This window comes from Ambystoma mexicanum, chromosome 5q (assembly GCF_040938575.1).
Source record: "Ambystoma mexicanum isolate Mex_15411 chromosome 5q, UKY_AmexF1_1, whole genome shotgun sequence".
In the NCBI taxonomy this organism is placed as follows: domain Eukaryota; kingdom Metazoa; phylum Chordata; class Amphibia; order Caudata; family Ambystomatidae; genus Ambystoma; species Ambystoma mexicanum.
The window spans coordinates 426,012,341-426,033,404 of NC_090933.1; positions in this window are offsets into that span (position 1 = coordinate 426,012,341).

Sequence of the window (21,064 nt, forward strand, 5' to 3'; positions counted from 1 at the left end):
GACAGGGAACTGTGCACATGCAGGTAGTGTGAATCGTCTTTTTTTATTTAGAAACTCGTTCGAATATTGTGGTTGAATGTCCTAAATTGTCCGAGGTGATAGTGAACTGCTTAGGCAGTATTTGGAATCAATTTGCGTCGGACAATAATGAGGAAATGTGGTTGTTGTTGTGACTTGGGCACTTGGTTAGTACCACACTTGCAGTTGTGCGTTTTAAAAAACACGAATCAGATTGCTTAGGACGTTTTATGATTGTAAACTTTGTTTATAATAGGTTTTACAAACCATTGACATATGCCCTTAAGAAACATGGATTTGGAAATATTGACATTGACAAATTTATGAAGGGTATTCTTTTACTCCTTGTTAATTAATAAGGTTGTGGATGTTTTATGATGATGTATTTGTTTTTTTATAAGCGAAAGGTTTGATTATTAAAAAAAATATATGAAATAGTGGGCCTCATTACGAGTTGGGTGGTATGCCGGCAGTAAATCCACCGGAATGCTGCCCAACTGAATTACCATTACTGCCTCTTGGTCTGGAGGAATTACCGCCGGATTAGAAGTGGCATAGGCGGTGTAAATCCCCATTTTCTTTAGTCGATTGTACTCAATGGGGCTTTTTTGGTGAAATTATTGCTGTAGAATTTCCGCCACAGTAATTTTGCTGATTCTGCTGATTTACCTCCAGCATTTTTCTGGAAGTAGATCCTCCAGGCCCGACCTCAAAAATTGGCATAGTGGTAAAGTTGAAGGTAATGCATTTACTGGCAATTCTACCACTTAAGGTCATACTTGTAATGAGGCCCAGTGTCTGGTCTGGCCTTATTGTTTTTAGTGGCCATAACAGAAGCTGCCATTGCTGTGTTAAGTGGGCACAATGGAAACTGGCACTGTTATGGTGTAAGTACATGACCATTGGAGGGCAATGACTGTCATTGACAGAGGGTCATGTGGCTGCTGGATGTTCATTTTCAAGTCCTTTGTTTTGCCACATGCTGCTTTCCTGTGTACACTTCCTGTCGCACTAAGAACTTTGGGTGTGATGTCAGAAGGCAAGTCCACTTTTCCCAAGGACAGGGATTGGACACTTAAAGCAGGCTTGCTTTGGTCCAATCACCTGAAGGTGTTTGCCTTTAAAAGAAGGGGGCTCACACGACTTCTAAAATGTACTCTTGAACAAAAACCTGAGGAAGAATTCATTAGACAACTTTTTGAAGAGTTGTATTATTATACTATATTATATTAATTGGTTATTTATAATGCACTTAATACCCAGAGGTTTCTAAGTGCGGACCCAGGGATCGAACCTGTGTTGCTCTGCATCGTCTTGCTTCCAAGGCGAGCGTGTTGTTCCTGAGCTAGCCTCCCGAGATCTTGAGTTGACCTTTCCAAAGTCCTCTGCCAGTGAGGTGAAGACTGAGTGTCCCAGTGAGAGGCGAGCTCTCTCTCCTTACCATCCACAGGGACCATTGGAGGTGACCTAAGACCTGTCTCTCTGCCAGTCCCAACGGCACCCAGGACCACATTGCGCTGAAGGACGCCTGCAGTTGTAGGCCATCCTTCCCTGTGTTTGGGAGCACGAGAAAGACTAAACTTATCTGTGAGCCCCTGGATTAGGACTCACAGCAACCAGAGGACCAGGACAGCCAGGAAGCCTGTATTTCTCAATTCGAACCACTTGCAACTGTGATTCCAGTCAGTTGAATATCTTCAAACCTACAGGTCCCTCCAGAGCTGCTTTTGGCACTCTACCATCTAGAACCACTGTGCTGCATGTTTGAACCTCTGCGCTACGGTATCTCGCTAGCTAAGCTTGACGTTGCCTCATCTCAAACTACAAGCTATTTATTGCATTTACCACCTTCAAACAGACGCTTGCCTTGTCACCATCTTTGTGCCAAACTTCATCGGCAGTCGAACCAACTGTGGTGGACCTTCGAACGCTGCACTGAACCACTAGAACCGAACGGCTCATCCAGTCTCCAGGCTTCTTGACCATGGAACTGACCCTGGTGGCCCCCATGATCCACAGCTCCTCAAGTGCTTAATCGAACCAATCCAGTAGAACCTTGCATGCAGTCACCACTCTTTGTGGCCAAATCATCCACCGAACCAACCGTTGACTACTGCTCCTGAATTGCTGTACTGTATGTTGAAACCAGTTCAGCATAGCACCACACCAGCTGAGTGCATCATTGCCCCTGCACAAACCTGAAGCTCAGCATTGCATCCGCCACCTTCGAGTCATTTCTTCGAACCGCCAGCATTTTCATTGCCGATCTACATCAACAGTCTACCAGATCCTGGGGGATACTTCAAACTGCGATATTCGAGCGCCACACCTGAGCCACCTAACTTGAACTGCGCATCCAGCCACCAGCTGTTTCACTGTTGAACCGGTTATAGAACCGACCCTGGTGGCCCTCATGATCCACACTTCTTCGAACTGCAAAAACATAAGCTCAACTCCGGCTCGACACCTGCTCCCTGTCTGGAATAACACAACCGAGGACCTTCGAGCATGATTTGAACTGCATGAAAAGTAGCAAGAAGCCTGGTTCGATGCTGTCAAACCGCCAAGAACTACAAGAAGGTATTACTGATTCTTAACTGCCCCCTTTGTCCACATTTGGGCCCTAGAGGCTGGTTAGGCCATATTTAATCCAATTCTACCAGAACATATCCTTTTAAAGAACAGTTATGTTTTGACTTGCCTTACATCCCTGATTCACACCTCAGTGCTGCATCTTGCTATCTTTGCTTATTCTGTGCTCTTTCCCCAGGGGTGTGTTGTGCGCAGTGTTCCACTATTGACTTATTTTTGCAGATGTGTGTTTCATTAAAGTATATCTCTTTTATAGAACCTTCATTGGACATTCCCTTTCTTTTACTATTGCTATTTTGATTGCTACTTAATCACGTTCATCCCCTCTTGAGAGTATAGTATTCCCTTGACCCACATTACCACAAAAGGCAACAGAATTATATCTCTTAACTCTGCCTGTTTTACTTTTATGATTGGGATAACTCTTGGTTTGTAGCAGTCTGAATAGGAGTTTTAGCCACTACACACCCTTGAACCCTAGCAAGGCAGAAGAAGTAGTTTAGTCACAGGGCCTGATTAAGAGTTTTGGAAAACAGCAAACTGGCAATACCATTTCTGCATGAAAAAAACGTGCAGTACCGTTGCAAGTAATGCTGACCTAAAGTTATTCCCTATTTTGAAGCACCATTGGATACAGGTTTTTTTTCTAAATTACAGCATGAAGAAATTACTGCATGCAGTAATGATTTTGTGTTTTCCAGTAGTTATCTCCAAAGAGTTTTATGTTATAAATGCTTTTTTTTGACAGACTGGTAAAACATCTGGTATTCAAATCAACGGTAAACAGGATAAAATATTGTGGAATTTAATGATTTCAAGGTTAATACATAGTTTCTAAGATAAATTGGCTTGAATAGTTAAGCATTTGTTTTTTCTCAGATAGCCAAAGAGTACCAAGATCACATGGCTTGACGTAACTTATGTTAGTCTTTTTTCACGTATACGTGAAATAGGCGTATGGTTTTTCGCATTGTGTATAATCAAAATAAACACCACATGTTGAACACTGATGTAAAGTGTTCTCTATGATTATTGCCTATTCCTATACCCTTTATCATGAAAATATACTTCAGACCATTGCCTTACTATAAGTAAATAATGTATTTATGTATTTAATTTATTTGTGTTTTGGATTATTAACAACCCTTACACAATTCTTTACAACCATAAATACAAAGGAAACATGTTAAGAAATAAGAGAATTATATACAACAACAATAATACACATTACATTATCATCAAAGACCATTAAAAATCAAAATTCTGTTTTGTAAAATTAGGCTTAAACAAGCACTTCTCATGGCCTTAGCTTGTGATAAAAAGTGTGTGGAAAGCCAACATTCTCCCCTCCAGTTTCCAGGATTGTCATTGTCTTGCTTTCCAGTAGCAAAAGTTGCTAAAATCACACATTGTGGGGTGAAACGTTTGCTCCGGTGACATTGCGAAAATGTCTTAATAGACTGCCACATTTCTAGTTTAAGGTTTCTTAAACTTACATTAAACTAGAAAAGTGGTGCTGCAGTCTAAGAAATGCATTGTTTATAAAGGGAGGAAGTGTAAAATGGAGTTTAGCACCTCAAAGGTTGTGTATTTTTACTCCTTTTTAGTTTTGGCTATTGGGGGGCACCAAAAGCACTACCTTTAAAGCCGGAACTATTGTCATTAAAGTAAGAGCTTTAACATAAGAGCTTGAAATAGGGGCTTTGAATGTAAGTTGATATATGTAATGATTTTCAATGCAGATGACATATGAGGATAGATTTATGAAGTTTGGCTATGTGTCCCACCCATTTAATGCCCCTTGCTAAGTGAAATCTAAAGGATCTTCCTCACATTCCCACCCATTTTCTCTCCAACCACACCTCTTTTTGTTCTCTTTGGTTGAATTTCTACTGTCTGGTGAATTTGCCAGCCATTTTTACTTACAAAATGGCAGCTGCCATCTGTTAATGTTATTTTAAAGGTAATTGACTTGATTGATGCTTTAAAATATATTTACTGCAGCTTTCAAGTTATGTTACACATTTTACAATATTTATTATAAAGAATAAACAAGGTACTGTAATAGTTTCATTTTGGCTTAACATGGCTCTGAAAATGTACATCTAGTCACATGTGGGGGATTGGCCCAGTGTTTTTGATGTAAGGAGCACCTGATTGGCTGTGCAGTTAGTGATGCGTTTGGATATGCAGTTTGTGTTTCTTTATAGAAATAAGCCATTTTGTTTCTGGTAAGCCATTTTCTTAGTACATTTGAAGAGAGCTGAAAGCTATGTGTTTTGTTTTCATGTGTTAATTTGTGTCAGCGGCTTTGATTTTCTTAACCCACAGTGGTACCTTTTTGTAATGTTATTCATACAAATGTAATGTCAGCGGAAGCCAGCTTTCACTTTGTTTCACTAAAGTTGCAATTATGTGCCGGCAACAAATTAATGATGTTAACCTGCCGCGCCGGCACATGTTTGCAACATTAGTGAAACAAAGTATATGTCAGCAGCGGTTTGGCTTGCTCTATTGCCACTGCCGCTGACTTTCACTTTGTTTTACTAACATTGCAAATATGTAACTCGCCACCCGCACATGTTTGCAATGGCTGCCAATGATTGTGTCTTTACTGACTGCGCCCTCCAGTGTAGCATTCATCGTCCTACAGTGTATTTGTACTGTATTTTCTTCAGATGGGAATGATTGGATAAGAAGCACTCACGCAGGTGTACGCAGGAGGAGCCACAGTGGGTCCACAAGCCAGTGCCTCACCATGTGGTCAACTGGGGGCCACTCAATCTGGGGATTAGCAGGGGATATTAGAAGCAGCCTTCCCATCTCAGCAATATGTGCATTGCAGCAATACTTCAGTAATCTCTCAAGTGCTAGAAGATAGCCATGAGTTGCACGTGTGCAATGCTGCACTCAGTGGAAAGTTCTCTCAAGAGCCCTGCTTTCTGATTCATCTTTCAGGACCTTTTCTGGTTATTTTGTCATCAGAACAATATTTAACGCTATCTAAGGCTTTCATCTTTTCAGCCTCTCATCTTTTCCACGTTGACAATATATTGCCACCTGTTATTTCCAGCTATGTGAGCTGGTTTTATCTGGGTAGCAGGTGATTGGATAGCAGTGCGTCTGCGGATGCAGCACCATTGACGAGTGAGTGACCAGAAAATGAATCACTATTAGAACCCAGTATGGAGCGCGGGGTTTCGGAACAAGGATGCAATAAACAGTGAATATTGCAGGTACTGTTGTGAACCCGGATATCAGGAATTGACACTGGGCCTGGCCACGAGCATGGCAGTTGCAGTAAATAATGGGAATTGGCCAATTTGACCAAAAATATTTTACTGTATGGCCTAGTTGACTGAATTTAGGCTGCACGAAATGATCGTACAACCAAAAATTCCATCAACTGGGCAATATGGTTCCATTACAGCGAACAGAGGATGCAGGGGTGTCCCCCACACCCCTTGCTCACTATAATGGGAACAGGGGTTGCGGGGGTGTCCCCCACTTCCGGGACATTGGAAGCGGGGGACTTTAAAAAAAAGAAAAACAGAGAAAGGGACCCTGCGGCATCAGTTATGACCCGCGTTACAGGGATGGAACTGATGCTGCATGGTCAGATGGAAAGAGGATGCTGAAATGTAAGTGGGGGAGGGTAGGTATGTATTGGGGGTGGGCATGGATTAGTTGAGTTTGGCTGTGGCAAGATTGGGTTCGCGTTGAAATTGACTATGGTCAATTCCAGCGTGAACAATTATGACACACTCAAATCATACCAATCCAAATAATGCAGTATATCAGAATAGCACATATGTTACTGCTCCAACAAAGCATGAGTTTCCTTTCCGAAACTCTTCAATTCTGCATGTTTTTGTGTGGCGGTAAAAAGTATCAACGCATACAATTTTATTCCATATGGTAATCCCACATGCAGTAATAAGGCCTTTCCCCACGGAGTCCTCTGGAACGCCAAGATGGGGAATAACTGAAATGGTTGGCCTGCATGACCCAGGATTGAGTGGACCCTTGTAGTTACCACATGCTTAGTGCATGTGGTAACCGTTATTCTAATTGGAGTAGTTCCAGAAGGAATTCCGTCAAACTCGGAATCACACCCATTGATTTGAATTCTAGACTAATAAAAATGGTTGGCAGATGGATGAAATACCAGATTCTGCTCCATTTTACAGGCATTTCAAAGGTTTTGTGGCCATTTCACATTGTCATGTCTTGCATTGCACACTGGCCCTAAGATGGATGGTCCAAATAGTCTGTTAGCTCCTTTCCATTTTTCTTTGACAGAACATTTTTGATTGGGAATTCCGTTTTGTAAATTAAAACACACTTGCAGATAAAGCAGCAAGCCTCTTAGCTCTGACATTTCCCTGCGCTTTCTATTTATGGAAGCCAGACCCTCAAGCCCTCATCCTCCTCTTCTAACCCTTCTGACGACGCCCCACCGTCAAGCCCCCCTATTTACCCTCAAACCACCTCCTATAGCCTGCTTTTTACCACCGTGAAATCTCCTGAGGTAAAATGCGGTGAAAGAGCTGTGGGCAAACCGCACTACACTCTGGCACCTGGCGCATGAGCTAATGTCAATAACCCGGTGATGCCCACATTGTGTGGCTACTTTGCATTTTAACTTTGCCACACGGTACACCAAGAATGGTGATGCAAAAGAACATACATAACGTCGCCACACCATGCATGGGCCAGTATCTGCAGAGTTCCTCATGCTCCCTCATAACATAGAAGTGCAGGTGCTGTTGTGATATACGTTCTGCAATGGTGGGCACAAGGAGGCGGCCAGTGGCCAAGAGCGGCCGCACCATTATGAACTCCCTATGTGCAGGCCTGAAAGGAAGGGGGTTATTCTGGGCTGGATCCTGACTTGCTTAAGTAGACAATCTCTATTTCAGCTTCCATGTAATGTAATATGGCATTTGTATAGCACCTAGTGACATTGGTATGGCCTCAAAGCGCTGTAGGTGAACGCCCTGGGAGACTGAGGTATGAGAGATTACTCCGGGGAGTTCAGAATGCGTGTGTACATTTAGCCAGTACGAAAGTAGGCAGCAGTGGCTAAGTCCCTGCTAGCGACCCAAGTAGAACTGGCTTGTTATGATGCACAACGATTAGTGGTCATCACACCGAAGGGTGGAGGCTGTAGAGTATTCTGTCAGTATATCATACAACAAACACAATAAAGATGGGTGTCATACAACAAACACAATAAAGATGGGTTGGCTGTTTTTCTAATGTTTTAGGGGCACTCGCAATACCAGAATTATTGAATACATGAACACACATGCAGAAGAAATATGGTTTAATTAAAGGTTATTTGTTTCTCTATGTGCACTGTCACATGCTCTTTTTGTCCATATGCTGTCACGTGATCGTTCCCTATGTTCGTTCACATTCTCTCTCTCTCTACGTGCGCTGTCACTCTCTCTCCTTGCACTGTTACACTCTCACACACTCTGTCTCTGTGCACTGTCACTCTCTCCATTTGGTCACTTTTTCTCCTTGCCCTTTAGCTCACGCTGTGCGTGTGCGCTGACTCTCTCACCTTTGTCCTGTCACCCTCTCTCTCTTCAGGCCCTTCCTCCTTGTGCCCTTTATCGCTCGCTCACCTTGAGGATATCCTCTTGTGCCCTGCGCCCTCATTCCTCCTTATCCAACTCTCACCTTTGCTCGCAGCCCTTACTTTTTATCTCACTATTCCCCTCCAATCTTCGATTTTTCTCTTATTCTCCCATTCTCACAATTTTCACTCATATTTCCTCTTAGTCATCATCAATAGAACCCTCTCTCAATGGCTTCCTCCCTTTCTCCATCCACTTCTCATTCTCTTGCACACGTGCCCCTTCTCACATTCTCCCTTGAAACGTTGCATACTGTTGCCTATAAATGCAAAGAAATGCAGAAAACGCCAAAACTATTGGCTTTGGCGATGCTTGTTTTTGTCGTGCTGAACCAGTGCCCCTGGGAGGAGAATCCTCCATGTGGCTGGCCTGCATTCTTGATGGTTGCTGGGACTGTTGTCAGCCATAAATCAGGCACATGCAAAAGCCGAAGCTTTTATGTCCCTGCACTAGATTCTCTATTCATTAAAATAGGGTGTTTGTAAGTAAAGTGTTCCTCCTTCGTGGAGGAACACTTTCTTACATTTGCACGCACCTCAGAATCGGCCCCGGAGTCAGGCTACTGTCGTCAGCCCAGTCATAACAAAAAACAATGCATCCTAAGTGACCTCACGTTCAATTTTTACTGTAAATAAAACTCACAATAATTTTAACCAACGTAGTTTGGTATCCAAATAAATATTAATAAACATCCTCGTTAAATTACTTAGTGGATAGTCCAGGACAACAAGAATCGACAGTGTCTGCCAGTGATTTACTTTAAGAATCATCATTTTGCAATGCACGTTTTGTGAGCAAAGCGCCTTCCTTTTTAATGTTTGGTTTGCATTCTGCTGCCCTTGTGACAAGAAAACCAAATCCCCCTTTATTTTGTGTGTGGTTCTTATGCCATCAGAACGTTCAAAATGATGTTCAGATTCATGTTCTTTTTATTGGTACAGATAACTCGAACGTTTGTTAGAAATAAAATACATCTCGGCGAATCTCAAAATACAGCATAAGAATATAGTGCAGGATTATCCTATAGCCACTAGATGTCAGTATAGCACAATACCGATAGTTTACAAGTTTAGAAGTAAACCAGTAAAACGCAAATCGTGTTTTCTAGCAAGAGGTGGGATTTTTTAGTTTAAACAAATATAATAAATACATCCTCTCTATTTCTGGTTAAGGTAATAAATCGCATGTTCCATTTTAGACATAAAAATTGCACTCTTCGACAACATTTTGTGAGATGTTTCTGAAACGAGGCTATTTGCATTTCTGATACTTACTTTCCCTGTTTCATTTAAGGTTATTTGTAAAACCGTTTCTGAACAAAGCTTTCATTTGGAAAATCAACAGCAAGAGAAATGAGACGAAAGTACATAGTGATAAAAGTTAAATGTATTTTTGGTAAAAGGAATATGGAATGATCGTACGGGGGTGGGGCAGGGGGGGTGCAGTCCTTTGCATGAAGGCAACTTTATCAAACCCACATTATGTCCATGCATGATAGCTAATCTCAAACCTAGTCCATCCGTTTGTGTTTGTCAACGCACTCCTCCATGCTGACTAACAGGTCCTTTGTGGACAGGTTTGGCCTGCTGGAGAAGCAAGATTCCAGGTGATAGTGCAGTGGTGGGTGGTTCTCTTGCCCATCAACATTGGTAAGCAACTCTTGGCAGCACCAATAGTTTTTGGCTGCAATATACCAGGTGCACCCTCAAATACCCCAATAAGCCCATCACATGCCTGGCATTTTCACCATATCACATGATATATACGCCGAAATGTGCAATCCTGTACCATGTACAGCCTTAGATGCCCCAATAATGCCTCTCAGTTGCCTGGTTTCTTTAATAACCCCAGTGGCTTAGCATGGTGTCCGGTCAAATGGTCGAAAATAAATGGTCGAATGACCATTTGATCGAATCAAAATGGTCGAAAAAAGAAGGTCGATTTATTTATTTATTTCTATATTTTTTTAAGTTTTGGTTGATTAAAAATATTTTTAATAAAGACAAAGGGGGGGTTGGAGGGGAACCCCCCATAAAATAAAAAAAATGCGACCTTTTTTTTCCGACCATTTTACTTCGATCAAATGGTCATTCGACCAAATGACTGGTAAGCGCTTAGCATAACTCTATGGACTTGTTTCGATCTCCTGCTGTTTTACTCTTCTGTAACTGTGCCCGATTGGCCCCTCTAATGAATGTCCTATTAAGCTGTCTGTAACCTCACTGTGATACCTAAGGGTCTGGGCGTGCAATCAATGTAATAAATAAAATGCCATCTTATTCATGGCACATCAGCATAATGAGAGTGCAGTCTAACCCACTGGCATTTCTGGGGCTGACCACAACTTGTTTTGTCTGGTGCTTGTTCATGTTTCTCATTTGCGGGTGTGTGGGCTGGGTGACAGGGGGTTAATTCTCCTGACCTACTGGGCTTGGGTGCAACATTACTAGGGATCCACTAGAAAGCCTGCCTTCACTGTGGCGACAACAGCATTATGAAACGGGGGAGGAACCATATTGAGTAACAGATTATGGAACCAATTAGAGGACTGCAACGGACAGCATGTGAGAGTTGGAACTGGTAGCCAGGTTCCTCTGGCGGAAAAAAGAGCTTGTAGCCAGTGAACAGTACCTGGCTACTGGTAAGGGGAATACGAAATTTGAAAGCTCCCGGGGCTCCCTCCCCCCAAGAGGGGAGGGATTATGCAACATATGATATGAACTGATTTGATTGGGCTCAGCCTCTCAGGAATGGCCATTCAAGTTGGAGAATGCTTGGGATCCGTCCCAGGTGTGGCCAGTGGCAAGATATTGGCACCGGAGAGCTGGGAGCATGACTAGACAATACTTACCACAAAGTTGACTGTCTAGAAAAGATGTAGTCTAGTTCTCATTAGAGTCCATGAACGCTTTCTGGCTCAGAGGTAGTCTGGAGATCTGAGTTGTGCTTAACTAGTTGGTGAGGATTCTACATACCCCCAGGCCTTTCTTGCCGATTTATGTTAGTAGAAGTTGAGGGTTTCCAAAACCAATAATGAAATAACCCAGTAATTGAGTTCGTGGTCAAACAGTTCTTAATCCTTTACATTTCTTTATTTCTTAACTTTGGAATTCGTTTCAAGGGAGAGTGCCCATCTAATCTCCTAATCTCTAAAAGGCTTCGGAGGTTCCCATTAGGTTTTGTGTGCCTCTCTTAATAATCATAGGTATTCTGGGGTTCTCTCCGGTGGGGCCTCTATTGCCGTGTTTGTAGAGGAGAAGAAAAAGGACACTCTGGTGTTTCACACACAGCGTTGGCTTATGACCTTTGTGTGGCGTGCTATCAGAGGCACCTCACCTGTTTATGAATAGGACACAGACACGTGTGGGTCCTGCATTCATAATGTTTTCTTTTCTTCTGATATTAATCTTGTGTTATTACTGTTGTGAGGGATCTGGCCATGGAATTCCTGCAGTCACTTTTTCTGAGGGTATAGGTATCGCATGGCATAGTTAAGGTTAAGACGAAGTCTCTATGGAGTTTCAAAAATAACTTTTCTCAATAGCTTTCAAACCCTTGCATGAAAAAATTCGAAACATATTCCACATTAATATTTCAAGTCAGCCGCCTGTGCATGCAACATTGCCGAATTGTACATTAACAGCTTCATAGGTTATTTTTTTTTACTTTGATCGTGTTTGTACAGCTTTTAACATGGGGGTTTCATATAGGAATAATGTTTTTCGGCTTAAATATCTCACAAATTGGCAGTTTAGATTTTTCCCAATTTTTGGCATGCGCCTAGATTTCATCTGGAATTCGTGCAATGAAAAAACATTTGACTTGGAACATTTTGAGATATTAGCGTTTTAAGATATGGCGCATGCGCAATGACAAAAACTTTTTTCTTTGAACAACGTATGAACTGTTAAGAAGAACAACACACGCGAAAATAATAAATCACACGCCAACCATATGCATACCACACAATTCTTGACATATTAACAATTTAAGATTAATCTATACATGACGCATGCGCAATAACAATATATTTTTTTTAATTAAAATAAACAAATAACGTACGCCAACAATACAAACCACATGCGTACACCCTAACTGCATACACAGTACAAGAACAACACATGCTATAAAACAAATTGTACACAAACGATACATACACATCCCAACTGCTTATACATTACAACATATAGTGAAGCAAGAAAATGCAGCTAATTTACGCATACACACTAACTACACCACACATCATAAAACAAACCATACACAAACACCACAACTGCGTACACAATACTACACAGGGTAAAGCTACATATTGTAGGCAACGTTATTAAAAACACACAAACCATATGCACAAATCGCTACTACATACAAATTGCAACATACAATACATGCTGTACATCAAACCACAACACACAGTAAAGCAACAAAATGCAGGCAACATTATGAACACACACAACATATGCACAAAGTCCTACTGCGTACACATTACACTAGAGCAACAAAATACAAACAACAGTATTTTAAAAAACAATAACCATTGGTAAAGGTGCTGTGTACAATAAAACAAATAAAAGTAAAGCCGCCTACTTTATAACACACAAAAGTAAAGCAGCCCATCACTGCAATACATTATGTAAGTCTTTAATAATATTTTCTAAAAATAAACTGTTCCCCTCATTTGTTAAATGTACGACAACAACTCTAAAAATGGCTGCAATTTGACTTTTTATGTTGTGGAAAAATATACACTGTAGGCCATGTTGAACCCAAAATGTATGTATACATCTATTTATATTTATTCTAGTACAATTAATTTTCCGATGATTAGCAGTTCCACACATCCAAATTTTACCTGCAACCAAGCTTGAAAACACAATTTTTGTTCTTCGAAACAATCCTACTAGACGTAATAAGTCTTTATATATTTGGTAAAATAATTCTGTTCCTCTCCTGTGTTCTAAATCATTTCCTAAATCATTTCCTTTATTGAAAAATTGGTACTTCCAAAGTTCTTGTTTTTGGGGGACCAATCTCAAAAAGGGAAGCTGTATCCTAGACTTTGCAATCAATGGTAGACTGATTACCTCTCCCTTGTCATCACACCCGTTGTGAGTGAGCTAATATATGCATTTCAATATTTCAACCAACCGAGAAACTATTGTAGCAAACATTTCAGTTTTATTCATTCTTTTAATTAAAAAACATTCTTACTAAAAATACGTAACACAACATTTATATCGAATTTCATTCAGACAAACAATGATATTCCAAATCATTTTGTGGAGTTAGTAGGATGTGACTTGAATGTTTTTAACACATCACAATGCTATATTCAGTTCATGTACATTTTTTGAGGACTGCTAATCCTAGGTTATTTTTAGTATACCAGGACATTAAGAAAAATGATTGGAGATTTCAACCATAAAAATGTCTACACGTGTTTTGGTCCCTGTGTCACAATACGTTTTTTCTGAACGTTTTTAGATGGTTGTTGTTTGGGATTTCTTCAGGACAAAACTGATTTGATGTTTCAGATAATCAGTGATACCCCCAATGCTTTCACTCTGAAATACAAAAAATAAAAAGAGCTCTTTAGGCTCTAGAACAACTCAGTTGGATAACTACCAGTGTAGTTATTTACCTATAGTACAACCCACTAACTCTAGTCTTGAGGCGTGTGGTGATGGGCAACAAGGCACCAAACGAATCTCTTCTCTCTGAGTGTGAAAGGATGAATTTTGTCAAGTTACCTACGTGTAAACATGAAGTCTCACGATTAATGAAATAATTCTCGAAATAATTCTTGAGGTACGTGTGGCTGTGCAACATGACGGGCCATGTTACACTGACCTTATAAGTTTGAAGGCTTTCTTACAAGCATCTCTTAGTCGATATACCAGTGCCCTGCTTTTCTTTTTTTCATAGACTTTGCAGTGGAGGCCAATCGTTTTCCCATATATCTATTTCCTGGAAAGGAAAAATGCAGTGGTGTGAGCAATAATGCTGCAGGCTATAGACTTGTGATTTCACAACAATGATCAGAAAATCAGATTTTTCTCGATTTTTTCCAATTTTATTTTTCCAAAATTATGAATAGAAGTGCATTGCAGCCACTTCTTTATTCGTGTTACTTTGTAACGTTTTGTAGTGCAGATTGCACTTTTTTACCGCAATGCGATAGGAAAAAGGCTCTTGTACAAACATAGGGGGTAATTCATAGAATTCAGCGCAGAAGTAGCGCACACGGCCAGCGCAGAGAGCGACCGTGCGCCAACGTGCACCAGTCACGTGCGCCAAACAGCATTCAGGTGCACTGCGTATAAATGGATATCCCAAGCCATTTGGAGCCATGGCGCAGCGAACATCCAGCAGTGCCAGTTACGCCCCCAAGAACTCCCTTTGCGCCAGAAAAAGCCATAGAAATCACCAATACGATGCAAAGGGCCGCGCTAACCCTGGACCAGTTTACAGGCTCCCTACACTGTAATCGCGTGAAAAACTATGCGTACCTTGCTCGCGGCAGCCAAAACGTGTGAAAATATACCTGCGCACCCCCTTCAATCCACGTACCCCGCTTGCGGAAGCCAAAACATGTGATAATATACTTGCGCACCCCCTTGAATATGCGTATCCCCTCGCGCCTAGATAATGGCCTGGAAAAGGCCTACCGTAACCCAGCGTAAACGCTTACTGTGCACGGGCAGCCAAATCATGTGAAAATCTCCTCGTGCACCCCCTGCAATATGCGTACCCCTCCTGCGCCAGGCACATCTTGTGGAAAAAGTCCCCCCTGTGGTGTGGGCTTCAATGGGGGATGGACAGGGGTGGTGGGGGGGTCCCCTGTGGTGTGGGCCGCCAGCGGGGCATGGAGAGGGTTGCAGGGGTGTCCCTTGTGGTGTGGGCTGCCTGCGGGGCATGGTCAGGGGTGATGGGCTGTCTGTGGGGCATGGTCAGGGGTGTTGGGGTGCCCCCTGTGGTGTGGGCTGCCTGCAGGGCATGGTCAGGGGTGATGGGCTGCCTGCGGGGCATGGTCAGGGTTGTAGGGGTGTCCCCTGTGGTGTGAGCTGCCTGCGGGGCATGGCCAGGGGTGATGGGCTGCCTGCGGGGCATGGACAGGGATGTAGGGGGGTCCCCTTTTTTTCAGATGCTGTTGTGTCGAATTTTTGTATGTAGAAACTTTAACTGTCGAAAAAATCACTATAAACCCTCTGCTGCACCTCTGACTCCCGACTGTAGCAGGGATGGGATCTCCACCAGCGTGGCCGTGGTGGCTGTTAGGCAGAATCACCTGCAGTACCCTTGGGGAACACTACAGGCAATTAAGACTACACGTGTCAGTACAATTTCACCTTTGGTACAAGCCTGTACTACACAGTTATGTGGTAGCAGTGGCTGAGCAGCCAGACTTATCTCAAGAGTTTAGTGAGCAGTAGAACAAGTTACACAAAGGACCAACCAATACAGTGATTCAAGTAAACACTTACTCAAGGTTTCTTGGTAAAAGAATACACATTTATTTACTCAGTCAGAAAACAGTACACCAGCATAAGCTATCGCACACTAATTAACCACACAAATCCAACCGGAAAGTAAATTAACAAGTTTAGCTCCGAAATGAAGTGGGAGCAAAATGGCACTTCAGATACTTAATAAGGGAGGGAAAAGACAAGGTTATAAGAATAGACAGCCCAAATAGGCAGGGCAAAGGGTTTCAGTTAAATACAACCAGCAATTCTTCTCAATAGGCCTGGGCCAAAGTCAATGGTTCAGAGTCTTTTGTATAGGATAGCACAGTTCTGGTATATAACGGTTAAGTCTTTGCCACGGTGATTAGAAGAATTTGGCTAGCCGAAAAGTTTGACGAATATTTAGGGAAGAACAAGCCTTCATAGTTGAGGAAAGTTTCACGCACTTTCTCGATGGCAGAAAAGATTTCCGGACCGCGTTTGCACAGTATCTTGTCAATGAAGAAGAGCTGTAGCTGAGGCAGTTGTTCCTGGCAGATCCTGTAGACCTCGATGTTCCTGAGCTTCAGTCATGGGGCCAAGGAGGACGTCGGGAGGTTCCTGCACTGCCCAGGGAAGAGGCCAAAAGCTGTAGTAGGAAGTCGGTGTGAGTCCTTTTAAGTCCATGTTAAGAATGATTTCTGAACTCTGTCCTGGAGGCGCAGAGGTTCAGAAGGCCAACCTAGTTTCTTGGAACAGGGTAACCTCTGGACGAGCCAGACCAATCAGGGTAGCGATCGCGGGGGTCAAGACTAGGTCTCAAGAGGGGTGAGGGTGACTGAAAGCCCGCAATGAGCACACAAAGCAAGGACACTTACAAATTACTCCAGACAGGTGTTAAATTAAAAATATAGACACATTTATTACAAGGACTTTGTAACATTGACTATAGCGAATAATCACGTAAAACTCAAGTAAACCAATACATCACACTCAATACAAAATATATACAATACCAAAGAGTCTAACGAGAGAGACGCACGAAATATGCAGACCACCTAGATGGGGAGGAAAACAGGCAGTGCGAATACAAGTTAGACCCAGTCCGCCTTCAGAGGCACCTAACTAGAAGGAAGTCCGAGCCCTACGACGAGTGGAGCCTTGTGCTCAAAAGTACCTGCACACGCGGGTGCCAATGGGCAAAAGGAAGTCTCTGCGAGGACGTCAGGCAGTTCAGATCGGTGAACAAATGAAGGATGACAAAGATCTGCGACTCGAGCGCAGCCTCCACTGTGGGCAGAAGCAGAGCGCTAGTGCGGACAAGGCGTGCTGCTTAACACAGCGAGGAGAAAGCTACAGGCTACTGCAGGAGGGCGACCAGTTCCTAGCGATGCTACTCACCGGTCCCCGATGCAGGCAGACCCAGGCTTCTCCACGTCAGTTTCAGTGCTGGCAGGTTCAGATGTGAGCAGGGGACTCTCGGCATCGTGTAGATTCCGCAGCAGCAGAAGTTGAGTTAAAGATGTCCCAAACAAAGTGAACCCGCACAGATTGTTACCTCAGCAGGGCAACGATGCGGCCGTGTGTATTTAAGCCCAGTGCACACTCTCACTTCAGACCTGGGAACCCCAAGTGTACGAAGTGGGTGAGAGTGTCGGGGACTCGGAATACAACACAACCTGACGGCGGTAACAGAGCAAGACTCCTGTGTAGGCTGGTCAGTCCACTGGATGGCCCAGGGACGCTTCCGAAGGCTTACTTGCAGGAGATGGTGAAGATGCCGAGAATAGTTGTTCCCACTATTCCAATGGGTCGAAGTACCAGTACAGGCCTTCTCGTTCGATCAGAGGTAGAAAGAGTTTCACAGAGCGACAGCAGTGCAGAGGAGCAGTCCTTCAGCGGGTCACCAGCGATTCCTCGGTTCAGCCTCGTAGTTGCAGGATACTTGGCTCCTGTATTCCTTTGTTCGTGAGAACTCAGGAGATCGACATGGTAGTGGCGTTTCCAGCCCCCTCTTATCCATGTTTCCCTTCGCGCCAAAACGGAGGGGACCCAATGGGAGATCCGCTCATAAAACACTCACACCATCTGTGGACCTCATCACGGACCACGGGGGTCCCAGGCATTCACACCACCCTAGATCTCTGGCGCCCAGGATGTGTATTTGGACCAAGCATCCCAGCCCGCATCCTGGGGGCACACACAGGCCTGTAGAAGCCCGCGAAAGCATCTGTGTTTCGCGGGAAAGTACATGCCCAAATAAGGAAGGCCCCGGGTCGGCTCGACCTGGGGGAGGTGGAGGGGGCAAGACGGTCAGCGGACAGGACAAAGAGCCTCGTGGTCTGGCCATTTTGGGAGCCAGGCCACTATTTTGGGCTAAGCGCGAGAAACGCGCTTAAAATGCCAAAAGGAGCTCAAAACACAAGAAACGATCGCTGCCACCAATCCCGTCCGTGATTCACTTGCACCGTTCATTTACAATCCAAAGAGAGTATCTAGGGCCTGTAGAAGACTAGAGACCCAAGAGAGCAGTAACTTAGCTTACAGTGCCCTCTTGTGCCATGTTGCGCGAAAGCTGCAACATGATAAAGAAACTACGGAAAACAATGTTTCCCGGTACTGACTGTCTTAAGGGCATGTCAGTTTCCCCCGTAAGAATGGAGCGAAAGCCCAGAGGAGTGCGGCAGAAGGCTGCACTTCTCTGGCAAAGTCTAGATCATGGTGAAAACAACAGCAAAAAGTTTAGGGGTTGCCACATGGAAGGAAAATTACCCACAATTAAGAAATCTTTCCTAACAGTCCACAAGCTGGTTTCCTTCCGTCTGGCTATCCAGTTTTTAACAGCACTTTGATGAAAATTCGATCAGATGGGGGTGGTGTCCAGGTGGCTTGCGAGTTGGTTGTTCCCACCAAACTCAAGGGAAGAAGTTAACATTGAGGGCTTCTCTGTCATCGGAGTTTCAGGCAATTCGGACTTGCAGCAGGGCTTCACCAGTCGTCCAGGAGTTGCAGCAGCCCTCTTCCTTGCTTTCCTCTTCGGTTCTTTTGTTCCAGTGGTCGACTCTGCTTTCCAAGTCCCAGAGACCTGCTTTTAAACCGTTTTCCCCCATTAATTCCAGCCTGGCTGTCACTCACACAGCAGGGTCGCTGTCCTTGCCGGACAGTCAGCCAGCCAATCACGCCAGAGTTCATTCAGGTCTCCTAGGAGACTAAGCACAGGGAGTTTCGGGCACCTCCCTCACATCCTGTCCACCCCAGACACCCTGGCGCCAGAGGATGGCTTCAGCACTGAAGCCCGGCAAAGGCCAATGAACAAAGGGACCAAACCTGGTCTGGCGCGCAGAGACAAACACAAGAAGGACCTTTTGAAAAAGAAATGGCGAAAAAAGATGACTGGAATCTGTTTTTACAGATAGGTCTTGGGCGCCATATTGAAAACATGGCTGACCCGATTTTTAGCTACCGTTGTTAGCGGTCGGGAAAAATCATGGTAATTGATCTAAACCACTGCAACAAGTGTTATGAAAGAAGATTGCGACAAGTAAGATATATGCAAGATTTATTGTATAACTTGACATATATTAAGCACAAGACTAAAGACCCCCAACATCATCAACAACCCAGGCTCAACTGACAAAGCTTGAGCAACAAAAACATGAAAACTCCACATTCCAGAATATCTTCCTCATAGGCTCATTCTAAGAATGAGCCTACCTAACTCAGCACAGTCTGTCAGCCCAAGTACATATCACTTTATACAACACACCCCCCAACCTTATGAAAAAAAAAAAAATCTTTATTTGAAGAAATGCAATATATAACAAAAACAAACGTGTGTGGAAATAACGTAGAAACATCATGCAAATCTATTTCTTTATCTTCGCAACTCTAGACATATTCCAGATTTGCCCACTCTCCAAATCCACAGCATTTTGGAAAACTCGCACAACCCTAACTGGGTCCGAATAAAGAGGTTCTCCTTTCTTTGAGACCACAGCCCTTCTTATCCGAACCCATTCTCCAACTTCAACCACAGTTCTTTTTCGAGGATGCTTTTCATTGACCTTTTTCACCCACTTGTCCTTGCGAGCATCCATCCTCCTTCTCACTGCATCCACAACTACATCCGTCTCCTTTGCTCTACCTAACCAGGCGGGCGACACCAAAGTGTTCACCCTTCGTCCTCTCATGAGTTCGAAAGGACTCACACCTGTCTCAAGACCTGGAGCGATCCGCAAAGCATACAACCTTTCTCTCACAGCCACTCTCCTATCCAGACCACATGCATTCGCTCCTCGGATAGCTTCCATGATACATCGATTAGCCCTTTCAACCATACCATTGCCTTGAGGATAATATAAAGGAGTTCTTTTGTGCGCAATACCACACTTTTCCAGATATTCCAAGAACAACTTCCCCACAAACTGCGGACCATTATCAGTGAGAATACTCCTGGGTAGACCTTCCCTCTCAAACACACACTCTAGAAATGTTATGATTCGCTGACTTGTCACTTCCCTCAATATCTTGAAGTCAGTCCACCTCGAGAAAGTGTCAACTAGGACCAGAATAAACCTTCCTCAACCCCTACCCATGTCAACTGGCCCCAACACATCCATCGCTAAATCCTGCCACACTCCCTCAGGTACCTTAGTCTTACCCATCGGCTGAGACACTGCCAACACATTTTTCCCCGATTTGACACAATCAGTACATGCACCAACCACTTTTTCAATTTCACGATCGATCACTGGCCACCAATAATCTGCTTTTATCACCTCTTTGGTTTTACACACACTTATATGTCCTTGATGAGCAGATTGATTTTATCAACCTTTCCCTCAGACATCGAGGAATGACCAATTTGTCCCACCGATACAATAATCCATTGTTCACTGATAGTTCCATCCTCACCTCCCATAGCGATCTTTCCTCACCACACAATAATCTCTTCTCGGGCCATTCTTCTTTTACAAAATGTAAAATGCATTTCCACATTTCATCAGATACCAAAACCCGAATCCATTCTTGCTTTTGTATAATACCTTCCACCGTGGAAAAAACCATATCATTTTCCTCACAGATTTTCCCACACCCCTCACTTTCGCAGTTTTCCAATTTTACTCTAGAGGCATGATCAGCTTGCACATTCTCCTTCCCAGCAACAACCTCTATCGTAAATTTATGGCACTGTAATCTTGTCACCCAACATGCTACTCTCCTTGAGACTTTGTCAAGTCCTTTACTCTCAAAAATCGACTTAAGTGGCTTATGATCAGTTCTTAATGTGAAATCCTGACCCCACACAAAATTCTTTAACTTCTCTATGCTCCAATGGCACAGCAAAGCTTCTCTTTCCAGAAC